The sequence below is a fragment of the Bos indicus x Bos taurus genome, chromosome 24 (assembly GCF_003369695.1).
Source record: "Bos indicus x Bos taurus breed Angus x Brahman F1 hybrid chromosome 24, Bos_hybrid_MaternalHap_v2.0, whole genome shotgun sequence".
Classification (NCBI taxonomy): Eukaryota; Metazoa; Chordata; class Mammalia; order Artiodactyla; family Bovidae; genus Bos; species Bos indicus x Bos taurus.
In genome coordinates, this window is record NC_040099.1 from 2,030,799 (window position 1) to 2,055,158 (window position 24,360).

Sequence of the window (24,360 nt, forward strand, 5' to 3'; positions counted from 1 at the left end):
AGCAGCCACTATGCTAATTGAGTAACTTTTCAAGAACTTCAGTCTAAAGTCCCCTGGGATCCTTGTAGTGCAGGGAATGATGTTGAATCTAAATGTAAATGTTTCAAAAAAATCACCTCCATACAACTGCAAAATTTCGAGGAAAATCTAGTCCAATATAATCATAATGTTTTCTTTCATATGCTTGCTTCAACCAGGAGTATACACTTGAATGTCCATAATGATACCATGGTGAGATTACTTAATTCATAGATATTGATGCTGAAAGTTATAAGCTACCATCAAAGGAGAATTTTGTGGACTCTCAGTTAAATTGAAAAGTATCTACATTTCCAAATATTTATCAGTGTTGGAATCTAGTTAATCTGCATCTCAATGAAAATATGAAAAATATTCATTCATTGCTGTGGTCATAAACACATTATCCATTACTTACGCTTGCAAAATGGATTTTAAAATAGTTTAATTACTAATATTATAAAAAATCTCTCTTGCAAATGAGTAGATGGGGATATCAGAATCAAGTAGCAAAATAACTACCCCCAAAACCTTATACTCTATTAACAACAATTATTTTTATTAAACCAGCATGTGAGGGAATTGGAGGAAAGACAAAAACAGTGGATAAAAGATTTATGTCAATTAGGAGATAATTGGTAAAGGGATTAATACTAGAACTCCTGCTCAAGTAGACATTTCCCTGCTGCTTCTACTTCTGAAGGCTGAATCACCTCCCAGTAAAATGGCTGGTACTCGAGTTCCACGGAAGCAGGACTCTTGCATCTTAGTCACAATGATGCTTTTAATGTTTAGACACAGGCTAGATAACAAAGATGCTTAATGAGTATTTATCAGTGGAATGGATGAACGAAAGAATCTGAGAATTTTACATGCATAATTTTTATTTTATTTGGTATTCTATAAGCCAGGGATCTATTCACTATTTGGTTGGCATTATAGGAAGCATAACCAGATCAGTTAAGACCCAGTAAAATGGCCATAAGCAGGTCAGAACAGGAGGTGCACTGACATTTTCTTTTTCTTTTTCTTTTTCCTGGTCCACTCTTGCAAAGGCAGCCTGCCACAGCTGTGATTCTTTCTTCACTCTCTCAGTCTCCCCCAGCCCTATTCATTATCTGGGGATGCGTGCTCAGGAGCTCAGTTGTGTCTGACTCTGTGTGACCTCATGGACTGTATTCCACCAGGCTCCTCTGTCCATGGGGTTTTCCAGACAGGAACACTGAAATGGATTGCCATTTCTTACACCAGGGAATCTTTCCCACCCAGGGGTTGGATCTACATCTCTTGTGTCTCCTGCATTGGCAGGTGGATTCTTTACTACTACACCACCTGGCAGGCTACAGTACATGGGGTCGCAAAAGAGTCGGACATGACTTAGAGACTAAATAACATTATCTGGGAGAGAATGATATTTAAATACAGGGGAAAGCAGTCATAGAGGGATGGTATGGGGAGGGGGGAGGGAGGAGGGAGGGGGTTCAGGATGGGGAACACGTGTATACCTGTGGTGGATTCATTTCGATATTTGGCAAAATCAATACAATATTGTAAAGTTTAAAAATAAAATAAAATTAAAAAAAAACTATTTGTTGTTTATAAATGCAGAGTATACAAAATACTTACCACTGTAATAACGACAAACTCCTGGCATTACAGTTAGAAAAAGATCAGGTCTACAAAGTTCAGGTAGAGTTACAAATACAATTGTGATGGGCTGAAACAGTCCTAGGAGAAGGAATATTTTCTCTATAGAATTTATACATCACAGAAGCTGTTTCAAGAATGGGGTCATAAAAATATGGAATTTGATTAGATTGAACAAACTAGTATTTTATCTCAGTAAATTATTGATCAGCTCGTATTGTAAGTTTACTTTAATTCCTGGCTGAAACTAAATTGCTTATAAAAAAACTTAAAAATCACACAATACAATTCTTCTATGTACGTGTGTGTTTTAAGTCACTTCAATCATGCCTGACTCTTTGCAACCCCATGGACTATAGCCCGCCAGGCTCCTCTGTCCATGGGATTCTCCAGGCAAGAATACTGGAGTGGGTTGCCATGCCCTCCTCCAGGGGATCTTCCTGACCCAGGGATTAAACCTGCATCTCTTCAGTTTCCTGCATTGGCAGATGTATTTTTACCACTAGGCCACCTGGGAAGCCCTCGTCTATGTATAAGTGGATCTAATGGATCTATATATGTACACCACATAATTAAAGACCAGCGATGACTAGAGTTTCAGTAAGAAAGATGCCAGGGTATCTTCCCAGCTTGGTGTCTGGGTGTCTAAAGCAAGTGTCCAGGAGAACTGAGTTGAAGCTATTTTACCTCTAATGTTCTAGCCTCTGAGAAAAATGATATTTGAAATTTTGATTTGGCATATCTATAAAGCATGATTATATCAATTTATATGGACATAGAAAGCATCATTTGACCAAGTTTAGAGTCTCATGAGGAAATGCTTCTTCAAGTATGATTTTTTTTTTAGTGGAATTCTGTCGACTTATCTGGGAGAGTTCATTCTATCCCATTTTACAACTTTTTAAGGCCTTTGAAATTATGTCTTTACATACCCATGTCCTCTGTATATCTTGGCATTCCCCAAAGAATTGTGGGCAAATCTCTGATAGCTTGGGGTCTACAGAAGAATTTCAACATGATAACTGAAACAAAGTAAATCTCATCCATTAACACAAATAAGCATATCATTTGGAAATGAACAAATTTGCCATATGCTAAAGCACTTTTTAGTATTACAAGTGGTGTCTTTACACTTTGCTTTATTATATCACTTATATTTATATGTCTAAGCCAACAGTGGGTTCTCTTGTGGAACAGGCAATGAATTTCAAAATCACTGTTCCTAGTCCCAGAGCCATTTCTTACTAATCATCATCTAAGTCATATTCCTGTCGAATCTGTGTGTCTTCATCTGTAACATTAGAGGTTGGATTCACCGACCTTAAACAGCTATTGGAAGATGCTCTGGTAAGCCAGGGAGACGACAACCTCATCTTGACACCCATCGTGTGGGCGGGAGGACTCCTCGCAGATGGGAATTCACGAGTTACTACAGCCCCAGGGCCCACCACCTCACAATAACCACCTTTTGATTTGCGGATGCTGCCTTCCTTACACTCACTTATTTATCTGACTTTATTTGGAATTTGTTGACATTTGCCATTTATAGTGTCAACAAATTTACGCAGGAACCTGTCACACATTGCCCAGATGAAAGGAAGTACACGCTGTGTTGATGATTGCTTATCCTGAGACTGAAAATATACATCATTGCACACCATCCCCCCCAACGTGTGTGCAAAATGAGAATGCCGTCCTCTGTTTCTCAATCAGAAGCTTTTGACAAGAATCTCTACAATGCAGCCACAAAGAGTTCCATGGGAAAACAGCTCCAACACATTGGTGTCTGAATGACACCTGCTGGAAAGTTAGAGGGATAAGAAAGAATGCTGTGTACATGACAGGAAAAGTCAACAAAAGCTTGCGCAACATTGGAGGCTGATGGGTTTTCCTGGTAAACAAATGCATGTTAAAGTTAAGGTGTAAAATACACACTAAAGAGTTTTCATGCCTCTGTGTGACACTACTGAAAACCAGAGACCAATGTTACAAATAAAAGTCTTCAGGAAAAAATAAACAGCAAACAAAATGAGAAAAGGAGCTGCTCATTCTAACTCTAAAAATTATAGTTGTAATTAATTTGATGACTTGGGGATGAAAAATTTATGTGATTATGAATGTGATGATGAAAATTTATGTGAATGATATAATCCAGGTGGAACTAAAAAGCCACTTCCCTAATTGATATGGTACACGATACACGTGAAAATTGTTCAGGATGATTCTGAATCCTAGTTTGCACAAAAGACACCTTCTGAAGTTGTATTGTCTCAATTTTATCATAGAGAGGTCAGGTTAGGTTGTGAGAGCAAAAAGGAAATACACTTTTCATTGCCAGCAGGGTCCTGACTACAATGAGGCAGAAAACAAACCAGTAAAGGTCAAGCCTGCCATTCATGAAATGTCCAAAAGGGAAATTTTGATTTTTTTAAATAAAAGGTAATTTGATCCATCACGGCTGAATGTTACATTAGAGGATGCCCCACTTTGCCCTGATATAAACACAATAGTGCTTCAAGGAACAATGTCCAAGAAAACCCTCGGGTCTGGGGGAATATATTGATTTCATCTGAGTTAATAACGTGTAACAATGAAGCTCCCTAATCAGGGACCCTTGGCAGAAATACCATCCTTTCCTCCAGAGAAATATCAATGACCCTATTTTTACTTATGTACGATTTCTTTATTCATATTCACAGCCCCCAACATGGCCCCAACAAAAGAACTTTTCCAGTTCTTTAGAAACTGTCAATCAAGATCCTGGTGGAGTTGGAAATAAGAGAAGATCGGAGATTAGTTTATGAAGGCAAAAATAGAAGACACGCAGATTCAGGACAGGGTAGTGAATCTACTAGAAAACAAACATCAAAACAAAATAAAACAAAAGTACTACATTTTGACCTGATCTCAGTTTTACTTTCAGAGCTGTACAATTGATTTGCAAATCAGAATGCTAAACTTTAGTTAACAGTCAGGGCGTCCTTCACCTCCAAACAATCCATGCAAATCCACTTCTGTCTCTGTGTAGACCAACAAATGATGTAACACCAAAGGAGAAAACCTACAGGTCAATCTCTTTTTAAAAGGTAGGACATCTTGTGACTACTCTGCTCAACTAGGTGTCAGAGACTGGGGTCCAAATTCCACCCATGGGTCTTTTGACCTGGAAAGTGAAAGTGAAAGTGAAGTCGCTCAGTCGTGTCTGACTCTTAGTGACCCCATGGACTGCAGCCTACTAAATAGCTCCGATTCCAGCCTTTTCACTGGGCAAAGTCACTATTGTCTTCTAAGGGAAAACAGCTTCTTAATATTCATGAATCCACTGACTTCACTGAATCTAACCTTCTAATTCCAATAATCACTCAAAGGGTTCTGTGTGGAAACATGTACATTTCTGCATTTTCTGCAACTGAAAGTAGAATTCTGATCCTGCTCTCTCTTGGTATAATTATATCGAGTTTTCTTCCAGGCAAGAGTCCACGAGCCCTGTGCTCCATCATACACACTGCATTGGTTCCTGGGGCATGGCTGTGCGCCTCGCTGAATAGGTACTTAATCAGATAAAAAATAAGACCTATTGTGTTTGATTACAAAACTGGCACATAATAATGACCTGGTTCTCTGAGAGATGTATATATTCTTAAATAGTATTATTCTTATTTTCATGGTGTTCTATTGTACTGTAAAATGCAACAAGAAATATTGTGGTCTATAAAATAAAATGTCATTATAGTGTTAAGTGACAAACCATTTCTAGTCCATTGAGCTCCTGCATCTGAGCTTTCTTTGATCATTTTTTGTTTCTTCTAGATCCTTGGAGTTACCAACTCCCAATGGTATTTTATTGATAGTTACCAATGATATTTTTATAAGGTTTTTATTTTCTTCCACATTAACTCTAACCATCAGATATGTTAGCCCTGACACTGATTTCTTGTTTAATCCTCTTAAATTCTGGTGCATTTCTAACGGTTCCTCTTCTTTCCTCTAATTCCCTTCGGTTTGGATCGGTGTTATTCTTGCTTTTTCTTTAATGTAGGATGCCCCATCTAGCTAAATGATGCATGGTGGTTGTTGTGTAAGTCTGCAGGTAAAAAATGACTACAGAGGCTTACAGTGACGCACGTGGATGATCCACAGCAAACAAGGAAAGAGACTGGCAAAACCCCACGGTCCTAGAAAGATAACCCACTGGCCGCTTTTTGTGAATTATTGAAAAGGTTCAGGTTACAGGCGCTCCCTCATTTGTCACACTCACAGCATAGGATTCCCTCACCAGAGACACATCCCTTCACCTTATTTCTTTATTTTTTGGTGGTAGTAGTTGAGGGCAGGATGATCAAGTGTCTCTCGATATTCAGGAAATAGCCTTGAAAGAGCCAGTCCTTTGGCTGGGGATTGCTTTCCCAAGGGCACCAAGAATATAGGAGAGCTGGAACTTGATGGAATCAGACAGGAATTAAAGATATACAGAGATACAGTAGGATAGAAAATTAGTGTGCTCTCCGGCAATTTCCGGAATTCACTCACACTCGGCTTAATTGTCACCAAGGCAGGGACCAGCGGTCTGATCACTGGGCTTCTGCTGAATATTCAAGCCGGTTCTCTGAGCTTTTCCCAAGAAGTACCAGCAGACACCTGTACTATTTACTACTTAGATTGAAATTATGTTGAATGTGGCATCTTAAAAATCACCTCAGGTTAGGAGAATCCAAGGCAAAATAAATTTTTTTTTGTATTATTCACTCTTCCTAAATAGAGCCAGAGTTTAAACAGTGAGGAGGAACCCATTCCCCAACTCCACCATCAAATGGTGATGCTGATGATGGGCAGGTGGGAAATTGCTACAAGCTGTTGTTTCTCTTTTTCCCTTTTTTTTTTTGTAAGTACTTTATACATTTTACTTTAACTAAAACACAAGTATACCTTTATTCATCAGTATTTCGAGTCAGAGTCCAAGCCTTGAGTAAGTATTAGTTGATTAACAATGTTGTGTTAGTTTCAAGTGTACAGAAAAATGATTCAGTTATATGTATACATGTATCTATTCTCAGAGAAAAATATGATATCACTTCTATGTGGAATCTAGAAAAAAAATGATACAAATGAACTTATTTACAAAACAAACTCACAGACTTAGTGAATGAACTTATGGTTGCCAGGGGGGATGCGAGAGAAGGGAATAGTTAGGGAGTTTGGGACTGACGTGCACACACGGCCAGATTTAAAGTGGATAACCAGCAAGGACCTTCTGTACAGCACGGGGAACTCTGCTTGATGTTATGGGGCTATCATTTCTTCTGATGGCATATTCTCCAAGTCCTCACTGAGCGCACAGCTTATTTAATGGGCAAAAGCGGGTGGCCCCAAGCACGGTGCAGAGCCCGGAGCTCCTTCCCAGAGAACAGTCTCAGCCTCATTTGTGTGGTTCCATCCATTAATTTGTCAGTCAATATGAAATGGCTAGAGATTTCTGAGGTGAATAAAGAGAGAAAACCTCGTTCATTTTTTTGTTCTATGCAATAAAAGTAAAATAGCAAAGATGTAATAGGTCACACATGTGCAATTTGGGGGAAAAGGCTGCTTCAGAGAATTAGAAGGAATAAATAAATAATTTCTAAGTGGAAGGGAACAGTAGCTGAAAGTGTTTAACATGTGGTAACTAAAATTTTCACTCTCTTTCCAGGCAGTGCACTTCAGGGATATTTTTTTGTTTGTTGTTGGTTTTCTTCCCCCTTTTTTTGTGTTCCTCTCTTTTCAGGATATCACTGAAGGGATCACAGCGGGAAATTACTGGTGCTTGTCAGTTGATTGTGTGCTGAAGAGACAGGTGGGGCTGAGAGCTGAAGATCTCTATGCCGGGCTGAGCAGATTAAAGTCCAAGCGGTGGGACGGCACACAGTCCTCTGACCTCCTCCTTGACCTTGACCCCCAGGCTGGCCTCCCCCACCCCCACCCCACCCCCCGCCCCGGGGAGAGGCGGTGAAGCACACAGGGCAGTGAGCACTGACCAGCCGTGACTAGCACGCCCACTGCCCTGCACCCTCTCCTCACACCTCCTCCAGCGCCCCAGAGGTGAAGGGTGCTGCCCCCGGGGGTGAGTCAGCATTTCTAAGGACGAGCGTGTGGACTGCTGGGCTTCTGGTTTGCTTTCTGATTACATAATGCTCCTCTTGAGAGTCCCTTGGACTGCAAAGAGACCAAACCAGTCCATCCTAAAGGAAATCAACCCTGAATATTCACTGGAAGGACTGATGGTGAAGCTGAAGCTCCGTACTTTGGCCACCTGATGCAAAGAGCCGACTCATTGGAAAAGACCCAGATGCTGGGAAAGCCTGAAGGCAGGAGGAGAAGGGGACGACAGAGGATGAGATGGTTGGCTGGCATCAGCGACTCAATGGACATGAGTTTAAGCAAGCCCAGGGAGATGGTGATGGACTGGGAAGGTATGCTACAGTCCATGCGGTTGCAAAGAGTCAGACACAACTGAGCAACTGAACAACAAGCTCCTGTTTGCCCCTGAGATAACATCCGCATACCTCAGCACGTCAGGAAGACTTGCCGTGACCTGGCCCGCATACCTCTCCAACCCTGAGCCTGCCTGTCTCCTCTTTGTGTCACGCACTTCAGCCCTGCAGGGCTTTATTCAGGTCCTTAGAGCCCAGACCTGCTCAGTCTTAGATCCTTACGGTGGCTCTATCTTTTTGCTTTGCTAATTTTGGTTCATTATTTATGTCTCAGATTAAACCTCACTTGTGTGGGACCACTTTTTCTTAATCTCCAATGTAATTTAGATCAACCTGATATCAGGTCTTTGTGGGATCCTGTACTCCTTCCTAGGAACCATCTTGACAGCTGTAATTACCCATTAGATTGTAACCCCATATCTCACCTGGACGCCTGTAAAAATCTCCCAAAGCTGATCCTGTCTCCATGACCATCTCCTCCTAGGCTGGTCCCAATACCTGTGGTTAAAGTAAACCTTGTTACATTTCCTGGATTTCTCTTGCACTTAACAAAATTGAAAACCCTTAGCATTGCCTAAAAATCCTCATTATCCCCTCTCATCTTGCACTGTCTACCCAAACCCACCCTTGCTCACCAAAATCCATGTCTACTGATGCTCTTTCAGGGTTCTCTAAGCTCATCTATGACCTTTAATGTGACTCTTCACTCAGGAAACTCACTCAGATATCAATGCTACATTTATGTATTTGCCCAAAAAGAGCTTTCTAGACCACCACTTTTTCTTCATAGCAATTGTTTATTTGAATAGTAATTTTTCGGATCCGTGTGGTCTTACTAAAGTGCAAGCTCCACAAAGCCAGTGATCTGGTCTATTCTGTTCATCTCTGTACCAACAGCCCCTGACAATACTGAGTTCAAAATGGTATATTTAGTGCATGTGAGTCAAAGAAATAGAGGTGCAGACACATGCAGTGACGTTAAAGAAATTGCATTTGACTCTATCTCAATTGCATTTAATACTTTGAGGAAGTAAACTGTTGGAAAAAAAAATTTGAAGTCAAATGACTTGGGAAAGCCCAGTAAAGAATGTTAGTTTACACATTTTCCTTTTTTTGGCAATCATTTGAACTGTAAGATTAGAGTTTTAGTTAAATGTATTTGGCAGTTCTGTGTTCACTGATAAAAGATTAGAGGTATAGAAGTCAGGTACCAGCTTGGCAGCCACGTGAACCAGCCAAAGCCCATGCTGGTCCCCTCAGACTACAAACAGAAGAGGTTGAAAGACAACAAAAGAAGAAATGAGTGATTATGGTGACTGGTTGGATGTGGTGAAGAAATAAAGGGAAAAATCAAACATACTCTTCCATTTTAAGCCTATCAGGAAAAAGGCAACCATATTAATCAATAAATTCAGAGGTGGAGCTGATTTGGAGTAAAAGAGATTGAATTTTGTTATAGATACATTTAAGGGATGTCATGGTGAAGTATATCAGCAGGCTGTGATCAGTGAAATTCCAACATGCCTGTAGCCTTAGAGGAGACTGACCATCTCAGAACAGAGAGAAGAGATAATTGAAGAAACAGCAAATCAGAAAATAATTATATTTTCCACAAGAATCAGGACATATAGGATCAAGAATTCAAATAGAAGAGTTCAATAAAATACAGTCTCCTATTTTTACTCCTAGGACTTCCCTGGTGGCTCAGACGGTAAAGAATCCACCAGCAATGAAGGAGACCTGAGTTCAATCACTGGGTTGGGAAGATCCCATGGAGAAGGAAACGGCTACCCACTCCAGTATTATTGCCTGGAGAATTCATGGACAGAGGAGCCTGGTGGGCTACATTCCATAGGGTTGCAAAGAGTTGGTCACAATTGATCGATTAACACTGTCACTCATTTTTTTATTATTACCCCTGGATATATGAAACACTTATCAGCTGTGTGAATGCAAATAAGTGACTTTGTATTTTAATCTGTAAAATCTAAATAGGTATAGTACCTGTCTGATCATTTATTTAAAATTAGTAATCAATGTGTTAATGCTGAAGACAGAGAAGGCTCAGTACCTAATACATATTCAGTAAAGATTTTATGATTAAACCTTCAATAATAGTAGCCTTCCTTTGCAATAAACCCGATTTACTTCAGCCAGTTTAAGTAGGTCACTGTCCTATACAATAAATATTTTTAAGGCACTGACATATTACCAAATTGCCATTAAGAATGATTACAGAAAAAAATTAAAATTCTTCCCAGTAGCAAATGAGTGTACTCATTCCTCGGTACATGGTCAGCCTCCTGTATGACTTTTATTCTAAAAGTTTTATCGCTTCATGTTTTACACATAAGGATATTATTCAGTCACTAAGTTGTGTCTGACTCTTTGCGACCCCATGACTGCAGTACACCAGGCCTCCCTGTCCATCACCAACTCTCAGAATTTACTCAAACTCATGTCCATCACATCAGTGATGCCATCCAACCGTCTCATCCTCTGTCGTCCCCTTCTCCCACCTTCAATCTTTCCCAGCATCAGGATTTTTTCAAAAGTGTCAGTTCTTCACATCAGGTGGCCAAAGTGTTGAAGTTTCAACTTCAGCATCAGTCCTTCCAGTGATTATTTAGGACTGATTTCCTTTAGGATTGACTGGTTGGATCTCCTTGCAGTCCAAGGGACTCTCAAGAGTCATCTCCAGCACCACAGTTCAAAAGCATCAATTCTTCAGCACTCAGCTTTCTTTATAGTCCAACTCTCACATCCATATGTGACTATTGGAAAAACAATAGCCTTGATTAGATGGACCTTTGTTGGCAAAGTAATGTCTCTGCTTTTTAATATGCTGTCTAGGTCAGTCATAACTTTCCTTCCAAGGAGAAAATGTCTTTTAATTTCATGGCTGCAGTCACTATCTACAGTGATTTTGGAGCTCCAAAAAATAAAGTCTGTCACTGTTTCCACTGTTTCCCCATCTATTTGCCATGAAGTGATGGGAGCAGATGCCATGATCTTAGTTTTTTGAATGTTGAATTTTAAGCCAGCTTTTTCACTCTCCTCTTTGACTTTCATCAAGAGGCTCTTCAGTTCTTCACTTTCTGCCATAAGGGTGGTGTCATCTGCATATCTGAAGTTTTTGATATTTCTTCTGGCAATCTTGATTCCAGCTTGTGCTTCATCCAGCCCAGCATCTCTCATGATGTACTCTGTATATAAGTTAAATAAGCAGCATGATAATATACAGCCTTGACATACTCCTTTCCCGATTTGGAACCAGTCTGTTGTTTCATGTCCAGTTCTAACTGTTGCTTCTTGACCTGCGTACAGATTTCTCAAGAGGCAGGTCAGGTGGTCTGGTATTCCCATCTCTTTAAGGATATTCCACAGTTTATTGTGATCCACAGAGTCAAAGGCTTTGGCATAGTCAATAAAGGAGAAACAGATATTTTTCTGGAACTCTCTTGCTTTTTTGATGATCCAACACATGTTGGCAATTTGATCTCTGGTTCCTCTGCCTTTTCTAAATCCAGCTTGAACATCTGGAAGTTCATGGTTCATGTACTGCTGAAGCCTGGCTTGGAGAATTTTGAGCATTACTTTACTAATGTGTGAGATGAGTGCAATTGTGTGGTAGTTTGAACATTCTTTACTATCGCCTTTCTTTGGGATTGGAATGAAAACTGACTTTTTCTAGTCCTGTGGCCACTGCTGAGTTTTCCAAATTTGCTGGCATATTGAGTGCAGCACTTTCACAGCATCATCTTTTAGGAATTGAAATAGCTCACTTTGAGTTAATTGTTGCATTAGGTGAAAAACTTCAGTTGAGGTGTTTTTGTTGCCTCTGAATGTCTGGCTGTTGTAGCATTGTTTGTTACCGGACCATCTCGCCTTTGTTGAGTTGCTTATGCACCTTTGTCGGACATCAGTTGGGCATATTGTGAGCTTCTATTTCTTTGTTCTCTCTTACAATCAGTTGATATTTGTGTCTATTTCTTTGTGAATACACAGAGTCATGATTTTGTGATTAGATAAGTCTTGAAATTGGGTATATAAACTCTCATCTTATTCTTTTCTTTCAAAATTACTTCAGCTTTTCTAGTTCTCTACATTTCCATGTAAATTTTAGAATAATCTTGTCTATATCTACAAAATTTCTTGCTGGAATTTTGGTAAGAATTCTATTAAACTTGCATATCAATTTGGAAAGTATTGCTATGTTTGCTATGTTGTGTCTTCCAATCTGTGAACACAGTATGTTTCTCCATTTGTTTATGTGTTTTTCGTTTTGAGCACACAAATCATGCCCATGTTTTAACTGAATTTATGCCTAGATATTTTTTCATTTTTGACTGACGTAAATGTTATTTTAGTTTTAAGTTTGATATCCATATGTTCATTGCTATATATACAATTGAGTTTTGTATGTTTATCTTGTATCCTGCAACCTTGAAAAACTCCTCATTACTTTTAAGTTATTTTAAATCTTTGGAATTTTCTAAATAGCCAATTACTATATCAACAAATAGGGGACGTTACCTTGACTTCTTTCTGATCAGAATGGCTTTTATCACCTCCTTGCAATGGACAGAACTTGTAGCACTGTGTGGAACAGCAGTAGGGAGAATGAGCATTCCTGACTTGTGCTCAGTTGCAGGGCAAAGCAGTAAATCTCTTACCATGAGTATAATGTTAGCAGTAGGTGTTCTGTAGATGTTCTCTACCAAACTGGTGAAATTCTTCCTCTATTCCTATTTTTCTGAGAGTTGTTTTTTTTACCACAAACCGGTGTTAAATTTTGTCCAAAGCTTTTAGTGCATCAATTAATATGAGCAGATGATTTTACTTGTAAATTTGAGTTATGCACTCTTAGGTAATAGGAAAAAAACATGCACACACACACAGGAAAAAAAAAAACCCATCATAGTATTTCTTTTAAAATACTGATAAATATTACTTACAATTATTTTAAGACATGCAATATATTGGGATCATTTTCACATGCCAATCAAAAGTTCCCTACAAATGATTTTCAATGGCTATATAATTGTTTATCATAACTATAGTAAAAAAAAATTAGACTTTTAGATGATTCAGAGTTTTATTTGTTTTAAATAATGCTTGGACGTGTGTATGTGTATATATGTTTGTATATATTATATATATATATTTAATATCTCTGATTATGTACCTAAGATGAATTTCTAGAAATGAAATTCTTCTGTAAAAACATTCATATTTTTAAAATTTATGGTGCTTATTGACATATTTGCATATCTTAAGTCAATAAGTCACTAAACTGTTAATGAAACAATCACTACATTATTTTTGTGCATGGAATATCAAATTGTTTTATGCTCAGTGATCATAGAAATAAGAGAGGTACTATACCCGCTTCGTATGTCTATTTGTAAATTTGTAAATCCTGTGTATCTCCTTACTTACAGCTGTGTTTTCTCTACTAGATAGTGAAGTCACGAAGCAGCTATTATGTTTCATCAGTCTTTGTATCTTTACCAGATAATACGGTACTTAAAACAAATTTTTTTTGTTTAAACTATGTCAATATATATCTGTTAATGAACTAATACTTTTCAATAATTATAAAACTAATAAGTATTAAAAATATGAAACAGTTCATTAAAAATTAATATTTAAGTTACTTGAAAGAACATTTAAGGTACTTGAGACTCAGAGCTAAGTAGCAGACACTAAAAACTGCATAATATATTTTCTTTCATGATACCATTTGGATATGTATACTGAATAATGATCAATAAAGATAGAGAAATTTTTTTAAGAGACCAATACATTCGTGTATACTTTGGGAATACACCTGTAAAATAAACCAGGTTCTAAAAGAGCCCTGGTCAGGATCCTTTCTCACTGGAACACTTTGGGAAACAAACTCAAAAACAGTCCTTTGATAATCTCCATTCTAGAAATAGTTCCTTCATGTGGTTTATGTACATATTTAGTTTTTTATATATTTTCAGGGTACATATTAGTGAATAAACATGGAAATCTTTACAAGTATTTCTCAAAAGCTGATAGGAGAGAACCCAATCCAAGAAGGCTAACAATATGGTGAATGTACTAATTGGTGAAGCCAGTGGATTATCTTGTAGTGATGTGGAAAGTGGACAGAAAGGTTTAAGGTGACTGGGTCTCTGAGGAGCTGCTAAGTCACTTCAGTCGTTTCTGACTCTGTGAGACCCCACAGACGGCAGCCCACCAGGCTCCCCCATCCCTGGGATCCTCCAGGCAAGAACACTGGAGTGGGGACTGACCTTAAATTCAAGGATCAAGTGGTAAGTCTTGAGTTAGGACAATAGAAAAGAAAAATATATATACATCTAAAGTTTAATGAAGAATGGTTTGTATTGCAGTTTCTTGCAAGGAAATAGGTATTTAAGGAAACATGTTGGCAAAATGACTCAGGCATGGGAAGAAAACTAAGCTCATCTCAGACTCTTGCCCTCGGAAGTTCTCAAGAACGATTAATCTATGTCACTGATTCTGAATGCTTGTAGCAAATTCTGAGGATTAGCTTCTGTCCATCAGAAGGCATCATCACCGGCTGTTTTTCCTTTTCTTCTTGGAGCTTCCTAGGAAAGAAGGAACAGACAGCCCAATGGGCTGCATGGTGTGTGTCAGGCTGTCCCCGTGACTTCTGCCCTGCTTCCAATAGATAAACAGTCTATAACCTCTAGCTACTTAGTCCTTACATTAATCCATTCTCAAGGGAAAACAATGGATCTTTTCCCATTAGAACATATTTCAAAACCTAATACACCAATGTCCACGATCCATACATGTCCATTCCCTTGGGTTCACTATGTGAAAAGGAGAATTGATTTTTACTTTTTAGGGTGGATTTGTTCTTTAAATTAGCCTTTTTGGGAGTTGCATTTGATTCTATGACATTGAAGGAATGAAGAACAGAGAAAATCAACAACAGTGTTAATGAGATGAAACGAACAGACTTGCCTCACCTGCCATGACTCTCATCCCTGGCTCGCAAGGGAACTGGACGAAAGTGACTCCTCCTGGACCTGGAAGGAAGTGCAAAACCATCCCAATAGCTCAGCTCAGTTCAGTTCAGTTCAGTTGCTCAGTCGTGTCCAACTCTTCGCGACCCCATGAATCACAGCACACCAGGCCTCCCTGTCCATCACCATCTCCCGGAGTTCACTCAAACTCACGTCCATCAAGTCAATGCCATCCAGCCATCTCATCCTCTGTCATTCGCTTTTCCTCCTGCCCCCAATCCCTCCCAGCATCACAGTCTTTTCCAGTGAGTCAACTCTTCGCATGAGGTGGCCAAAGTACTGGAGTTTCAGCTTTAGCATCATTCCTTCCAAAGAACACCCAGGACTGATCTCCTTTAGAATGGACTGGTTGGATCTCCTTGCAGTCCAAGGGACTCTCAAGAGTCTTCTCCAACACCACAGTTCAAAAGCATCAATTCTTCGGCGCTCAGCTTTCTTCACAGTCCAACTCTCACATCCATACATGACCACTGGAAAAACCATAGCCTTGATTAGACAGACCTTCGTTGGCAAAGTAATGTCTCTGCTTTTCATCTTTTAATTTCATGGCTGCAGTCACCATCTGCAGTGATTTTGGAGCCCAAAAAAATAAAGTCTGCCACTGTTTCCACTGGTTCCCCATCTATTTCCCATGAAGTCATGGGACCAGATGCCATGATCTTAGTTTTCTGAATGTTGAGCTTTAACCCAACTTTTGCACTCTCCACTTTCACTTTCATCAAGAGGCTTTTTAGTTCCTCTTCACTTTCTGCCATAAGGGTGGTGTCATCTGCATATCTGAGGTTATTGATATTTCTCCCAGCAATCTTGATTCCAGCTTGTGCTTCTTCCAGCCCAGCGTTTCTCATGATGTACTCTGCATAGAAGTTAAATAAGCAGGATGACAATATACAGCCTTGACGTACTCCTTTTCCTATTTGGAACCAGTCTGTTGTTCCATGTCCAGTTCTAACTGTTGCTTCCTGACCTGCATATAGGTTCCTCAAGAGGCAGGTCAGGTGGTCTGGTATTCCCATCTCTTTCAGAATTTTCTGCAGTTTATTGTGATCCACACAGTCAAAGGCTTTGGCATAGTCAATAAAGCAAAAATAGATGTTTTTCTGGAACTCTCTTGCTTTGTCGATGATCCAACACATGTTGGCAATTTGATCTCTGGTTCCTCTGCCTTTTCTACAACCAGCTTGAACATCTGGAAGTTCATGGTTCACGTATTGCTGAAGCCTGGCTTGGAGAATTTTGAGCATTACTTTACTAGTGTGTGAGATGAGTGCAATTGTGCGGTAGTTTAAGCATTCTTTGGCATTGCCTTTCTTTGGGATTGGAATGAAAACTGACCTTTTCCAGTCCTGTGGCCACTGCTGAGTTTTCCAAATTTGCTGGCATATTGAGTGCAGCACTTTCACAGCATCATCTTTCAGGATTTGAAAGAGCTCAACTGGAATTCCATCACCTCCACTAGCTTTGTTTGTAGTGATGCTTTCTAAGGCCCACTTGATTTCACATTCCAGGATGTCTGGCTCTAGGTGAATGATCATACCATCGTGATTATCTTGGTCATGAACATCTTTTTTGTACAGTTCTTCTGTGTATTCTTGCCACCTCTTCTTAATATCTTCTGCTTCTGTTAGGTCCATACCATTTCTGTCCTTTATCGAGCCCATCTTTGCATGAAATGTTCCCTTGGTATCTCAAATTTTCTTGAAGAGATCTCTAGTCTTTCCCATTCTGTTGTTTTCCTCTATTTCTTTGCATTGATAGCTGAGGAAGGCTTTCTTATCTCTTCTTGCTATTCTTTGGAACTCTGCATTCAGATGCTTATATCTTTCCTTTTCTCCTTTGCTTTTCACTTCTCTTCTTTTCACAGCTATTTGTAAGGCCTCCCCAGACAGCCATTTTACTTTTTTGCATTTCTTTTCCATGGGGATGGTCTTGATCCCTGTCTCCCATACAATGTCACAAACCTCCGTCCATAGTTCATCAGGCACTCTGTCTATCAGATCTAGTCCCTTAAATCTATTTCTCACTTCCACTGTATAATCATAAGGGATTTGATTTAGTTCATACCTGAATGGTCTAGTGGTTTTCCCTACTTTCTTCAATTTAAGTCTGAATTTGGCAATAAGGAGCTCATGATCTGAGCCACAGTCAGCTCCTGCTCTTGTTTCTGCTGACTGTATAGAGCTTCTCCATCTTTGGCTGCAAAGAATATAATCCCAACAGCTCAACAGCATTAAAATACCTGCTTCCTGCTCCCAGCTGTAGGTGTCTCCTATCTCACTGTACTGTTTGCTTTTTCTCCATGACACTTTACATTCCTGGAACTGTATCATCTTACTTAGTATGTTGCTTGCTCATTGTCCTCTAACCTCCTCTGCACATGGTAGGTAGTCAGTAATTACTGCATGAATAAATGAATGAATAAAGAATCCTGGGCTGATTGCAATATTTGCTATTTTCCCCCACTTTCCCAGTGAAAATCTTCCAGTCCCCCATGAGGAAAAATCATTAACCCCTACGGATGCCCAAGAGAGAGTGTGTAGCATGGGACGGAGCCACGGGCCATGCTGAGGGCAAGAAAAGCATATCTCTGCACAGGGAGTGAACTTCCATTAGCAGCTGGCCAGTCTCCAAGAAAAGCAACTCCTGCTCCGGCTTAAGGCACAAGAGAACTATTATTCATATGTGTTTACAGAAACAGCTGTAAAGGAAGACAAGAGTTTACAGCGGGTGTCAGGCACACGCGTTGGCTGTCATGCTCGGCTGCTACTGTGTTGTCACTGACAGAAACGGGAACTCAAGGGCTCAGTCATTATGCACTTAGTTTTGTTTTTTCATCCTGAGTGTGTGTGTGTGTGCATGTGTGTGTTTTAATTTATTCCAACCAACCCCAAAGTGAGCGTGAATGATGGGCTGCCTGAGAGAAGGCACAACCATATTAAAACTGGGAGCCCAGATTTTCTTTCTTTTTATTTATTTTTTTCATTTAAATAGATGAACAAAAGGTTTGGGGTTTTAATTAAAACCACAGGAAGCGGTGGAAAAACAACAAGCTTCTTTCTGGATGACATTTGAGAGGCTCCTCTCCCCCCACCCACACATCGACAATGTGAGGAAATGAGCAGCCCCTGCTCCTCTCCCAGCTCGGGGGCCCTGCCTCCCCAGCTCCGTCACTCGGGGCCGACAGGCGTCCACCAGCCGCTCGAAAGGACCTTCGGACCCACTGAACACTTTCACGTCTTAAATCTTTTAATTAAAATGTAAATACCAAACCTGATATCAAGAGACGCTACAGATAGTACGCAAAGAAACAAATCATCGCCATTAGTAACATTCCAGTACTTCCTCTAACAGCTGATGTTTTTAACCTTCAGCATATGTGTGCTCAGTCGCTCAGTTGTGCAATCTACAGTCCACGCGACCACGTGGACTGTAGCCCACCAGGCTCCTCAGTCCATGGGATTCTCCAGGCAGGAATACTGGACTGGGTTGCCATTTCCTCCTTCAGGAGATCTTCCTGACCCAGGGATCAAACCTGGATGTCCTTCATCTCCTTCATTGGCAGGAAGGTTTTTACTACTGTGCCACCTGGGAAGCCCTGCTTCTCAATAGCAGTGGAGGCTCAGGGAATCATAGTCTAAGGCTCGTGGACATGCCCCCAGCAGCTTCATCCTTTACTCTAACCCTACTCATGAGAGGGGGCAGGATGCTGATCAGATCTCACCTGCTGGAAACCCAAGAATCACAGGTGTGCATCTGCCTGGATGGGGACTGAGGGCTCAGACCTGGTGTCAGACACAGTGGAGCCACCATCCTGCCCAGGGATGAAGAGATGAGAAAAATAATGGGAGAGTGTCTGGGTGGGGTGCAGAACCCCATGTCCATGGCATCCCATTTCACCCCATACTTCTTTGGTCATGCAGTTCAATTCAGTTGCTTAGTCGTGTCTGACTCTTTGTGACCCCATGGACTGTAGCACGCCAGGCTTCCCTGTCCATCACCAACTCCCAGAGCTTACTCAAAGTGAAGTGAAGTGAAGTTGCTCAGCCGTGTCCGACTCTTTGAGACCCCATAGGCTGTAGCCTACCAGGCTCCTCTGTCCATGGGATTTCCCAGGCAAGAGTACTGGAATGGGTTACCATTTCCTTCTCCAGAGGATCTTCCTGACCCAGGGACTGAACCTGGGTCTCCTGCATTGTAGGCGGATGCTTTACCGTCTGAACCACCAGTGACTGAGTCAGTGATGCCATCCAGTCATCTCATCCTCTGTCATCCCTTCTCCTCCCGCCTTCAATCTTTCCCAGCATCAGGGTCTTTTACAGTGAGTCAGTTCTTCGCATCAGGTGGCCAAAGTATTGGAGTTTCAGCTTCAGCATCAGTCCTTCCAATGAATATTCAGGACTGATTTCCTTTAAGATGAATTGGTTTGATCTCTTTGCAGTCCAAGGGACTCTCTGTTGGTGTTGATCTCCAACACCACAGTTCAAAAGCATCGACTCTTCAGCTTTCTGAAGAAAAAGCACTCAGCTTTCTTTATAGTCCAACTCTCACATCCATACATGACTACACAAGCCTTAGACTAAGAGGCGATAAGGCATGTGTAATGGTATCCAACATACAGGAGTTGTTCTTTATTTGTATAACTCAAAACAACTTTGATTCTGAGTCTATTCAGCAAGACCTAGGAGAAGCACAGTTATCTCCCAGGGATCCAAAGCCAGGGGCTCAACCACTGCAGGGAATGATGAAAGGCCTCCAGGTCATCTAGGATGCATCACCGAATCCCATGTCCAAGCCCTCTTTGTAGTAAATGGAAGACAGAAATCTCCACCAATGGTTCCAATTTCCCCTGTGCAGAATTCAGCATCTTCCCTTGGGTACCAAAGTGGAAGATCCAGGGCTCACAGATTAGGAAAGCAACTCCCTCTCTCTTCTTGGGGTCTTGTGGGGTTGATCGCCTGCCTCTACAACAACCCTCCTGTCTTCTTGGTTCTTTAAATGAGGAAGTCTGTGAGGAGTAGGGGTGTCTTCAGGATGGACCACTCCACCTGAACAGAAACCCCCAATTACCTAACGCAAGGGCACCGAGGACTCAGCAGAACATAAGTCCAGCTGAGTTCCCCATGAAGAGCAATGAGATCATTGCTTCCTCACTATCTTGCTGATGAGGTCAACACCATAAGTCCGAATAATGTATTGGTGATCCTAGACACATATAATCAAGATGTTTTTGTATTTTAGTTGTTGAAATGCCAAATCCCATTAAAAGTCCAGGAGTATCTTAAATCCTACTAGTTCATAGGCAAAGTGCAGGCACAGGCTCTCATTTCTGAGCCATGAATTGATAGAGAGGATTCTGTCCTTTGCCAGATGCCACCTCCAAGAGATTCTGATTTAACTGGGAGGCAGCGGGCTTGGCATCACTCAGTCGGCCTCGCAGGTGCCTCTCCTGTGTGACTGTGCAGGAACCGCAGATCAAGAAAACAAGGTAAAGGAACATAAAGAGGACACTACTCCAGGCCCCCCGCCCCTCTCCTTCAACTTTTAACCAAAATTGTCAGGGGAGCACACTTTATGAACCCACTATGTTATGCACACTTACAAAATGAATTTAATAGGGAATGACAGGCAAAGCTGGAAGAAGATTTGCTTCATTTGATAGAGTAAAAAGAAATTTCCACTGGAGCTCCTTTAATAGTAAGCACCTGGGTAATTAGCACCCGCTCTCAGCAGAGGTAAGAACACCCCATGCTGGGACTGAAAGTGGCTCAAAGCCAGGGCGAGTGGAGTTAAAGCTGTGAGGAACCAGGGGCAGGCAGATGAAGAGATGTGGGCTGAGCCTCCTTAACAGGGGCGAGGCAGACGTGGTCCAAGGCCAGCACCCTACATCAGGCAGGAAGGAAATACCCAGTACCTGCCCAAAACCCGCAGGAAAAAACCAGGTAAGCAACTTGGCTTCCCAAGGGGCAATTGTAGCTGGGAGCAGGGGAGGGAGGTGGCAGGATAAAACACAGTGGGTTTCTGACATTATCAAGCTCGCAGCGGCACAGGCAGGATCACTTTCAAATCTTCCAAGTTCTTGATGCTGGAACTATTTCCATCACGTGTAGCTGTAGCTGGATACTTTTGGTCCCTGTTGTAAAGGAGACTGAGTTTGCTATTAAAGAGAGGTTCATCCTGAAAAGCTGGGTTGGAAGAAAGACAAGTAGGAATAGGCCTGTGCAATGGTTAAACCATGATGCAAACATATTCTATTCCCTGTGTCCCAGGCTGGTTGGTGCAGAAGCTGTCACCTGGAAAGTCCAAAAAGTGCAAAAAATTTAAAATGAGAAAATAAATAAATCTCTGGCCAAAGGACCAGGGAAGAGGGAACACAGCCAGACAGAAGCCATTTAGACAATAATGGTTCCATGGCAACCCAACACCACAGGAAAACTGAAGCCTGAGCTGCCAAGCTGAGGGGCAACCCAGACGTCCACCTCCTGGACAGTAATAGGGTACCCCACTCCTTCTGCAGTGTTGTCAGGGAAGGCCAAGGGCTGAGTGACAACCTACACCCCTGCCAGGCTACAACAACTTGGGTGAAATGGACCAATGTCTCTCATGATACAAGCGACCCCAACTCACCCAATGTGAAAAAGATCATTTATTTCTTGTTGTTCAGTCACTCAGTTGTGCCCAACTCTTTGGCACCCCTTGGACTGCAGCACACCAGGCTTCCCCTTCACTGTCTCCCAGAGCTTGCTCAATCTCATGTCCATCGAGTCAGTGATGCCATCCAACCATTTCATCCTCTGTTGTTCCCTTCTCCTCCTGCCTTCAATCTTTCCCAGCATCAGGGTCTTTTCCAATGAGTCAGTTCTTTGCATCAAGTGGCCAAAGTATTGAAGTTTTAGCTTCAGCATCAGTCTTTCCAATGAATATTCAGGACTGATTTCCTTTAGGATGGACTGGTTAGATCTCCATGCAGTCAAGGGTTCTAGAATTTTCTCCAATACCACAGTGCAAATGTATCAATTCTTTGGCGTTCAGCCTTCTTTATGGTCCAATTCTCACATCCATATGTGACTACTGGAAAAACCATAGCTCTGACTATATGGACCTTTGTTGGCAAAGTGATGTCTCTGCTTTTTAATGCACAGTCTAGGTTTTTTATAGCTTTTCTTCCAAGGAGCAAGTGTCTTAATTTCATGGCTGCAGTCACCATCTGCAGTGATTTTTGGAACCCCCCCCAAAAAATAAAGTCTGTCACTGTTTCCATTGCTCCCCTATCTATTTGCCATGAAGTGATGGGACCAGATGCCATGATCTTAGTTTTTTGAATGTTGAGTTTTAAGCCAGATTTTTCACTCTCCTCTTTCACTTTCTTTTTTTTTAATTAAATTTATTTATTTTAATTAGAGGCTAATTACTTTACAATATTGTATTGGTTTTGCCATACATCAACATGAATCTACCACGGGTGTACACGTGTTCCCAATCCTGAACCCCCCTCCCACCTCCCTCCCCATACCATCCCTCTGGGTCATCCCAGTGCACCAGCCCCAAGCTTCCTGTATCCTGCATTGAACCTGGACTGGCAATTCATTTCTTATATGATATTATACATGTTTCAATGTCATTCTCCCAAATCATCCCCCACCCCACACTCTCCCACAGAGTCCAAAAGACTGTTCTATACATCTGTGTTTCTTTTGCTTTCTCCCATACAGGGTTATCGTTACCATCTTTCTAAATTCCATATATATATATATATATATATATATATATATATGTTAGTATACTGTATTGGTGATTTTTGGCTTACTTCACTCTATATAATCGGCTCCAGTTTCATCCACCTCATTAGAACTGATTCAAATGTATTCTTTTTCATCAAGAGGCTCTTTAGTTCTTTTTTGCTTTCTGCCATAAGGGTGGTGTCATCTGCATATCTGAGATCATTGATATTTCCCCCAGCAATCTTGATTCCAGCTTGTGCTTCATCCAGCCCAGCGTTTCACATGATGTACCCTGTATATAAGTTAAATAAGCAGCATGACAATATACAGCCTTGACGTACTCCTTTTCCTATTTGGAACCAGTCTGTTGTTCCATGTTCAATTCTAACTGTTGCTTCTTGACCTCCATATAGATTTCTCAGGAGGCAGGTCAGGTGGTCTGGTATTCCCATCTCTTGAAGAATTTTCCAGTTTGTTGTGATCCACACAGTCAAAGACTTTAGTCAGTGAAGATCATCTAAATAGCTTATATTTATTAAGAAAAAGGAATTCATAATTTACAAGTTCCCAAGAAAAAAATCTCCTGACCAAGATGAGAATTGTAACACCAGTTCTACACAATGTCTTCTAAGAACTGGAAGAGGTCGTGAAAGTCACTCAGTCATATGTGACTCTTTGCAACCCCATGGACTATACAGTCTGTAGAATTCTCCAGGCCAGAATACTGGAGTGGGTAGCCATTTCCTTCTCCAGGGGATTTTCCCAACCCAGGGAAAAAACCCAGGTCTCCTGAATTGCAGACAGATTCTTTACCAGCTGAGCCACATGGGAAGCCCAAGCTCTTTACCAGGGAAGAGGTAGGGGAGATCCAAATTCATTTTATGATGCTGCTGTTACCCTGATACCAAAAGACAGTAAAGCAAAGGAAGGAAGGGACAGAGAGAAGGAGGAAGAAAGAAAAAGAGAGAGAGAGATGAACAAAAGAAAATTATAATAATCATAGATGAAAAAAACCACTGACAAAATATTATAAAAAAAAATCAGCAGTACATTAAAAAGAATTACATACCCCGAGTGTGTGTGTCAAGAGATGCAAAGTAGATACAGTGTTTGGAAATATATAATCAATATAACCAACCATATTAAAAGAAAGAAAAATTAGGTTAAGTGAGAAAAATCAAATATCAAAAAAGAAAAAGAATGTGGCAAAATTAAACACCTATTCATGATAAAAACTATTTGAAAAAAATGGAATAGATGCATAGGAGGTGATGGGGCAAGATCTAAGCCTCCTTTTTTCACTGCTTCTGCATATATGTGGAGTTTGCTTTTAATTTTTGGACATTTATACCCATTTGATTGAGCTGCCTTTCTGATTTTCCCTATTTTCTGCATGTTTTTCAAAGAAGCCCTTCTTTTCGAGCTTTATTTGTAGCCACCTAGGAACCAATTTTCATCTCC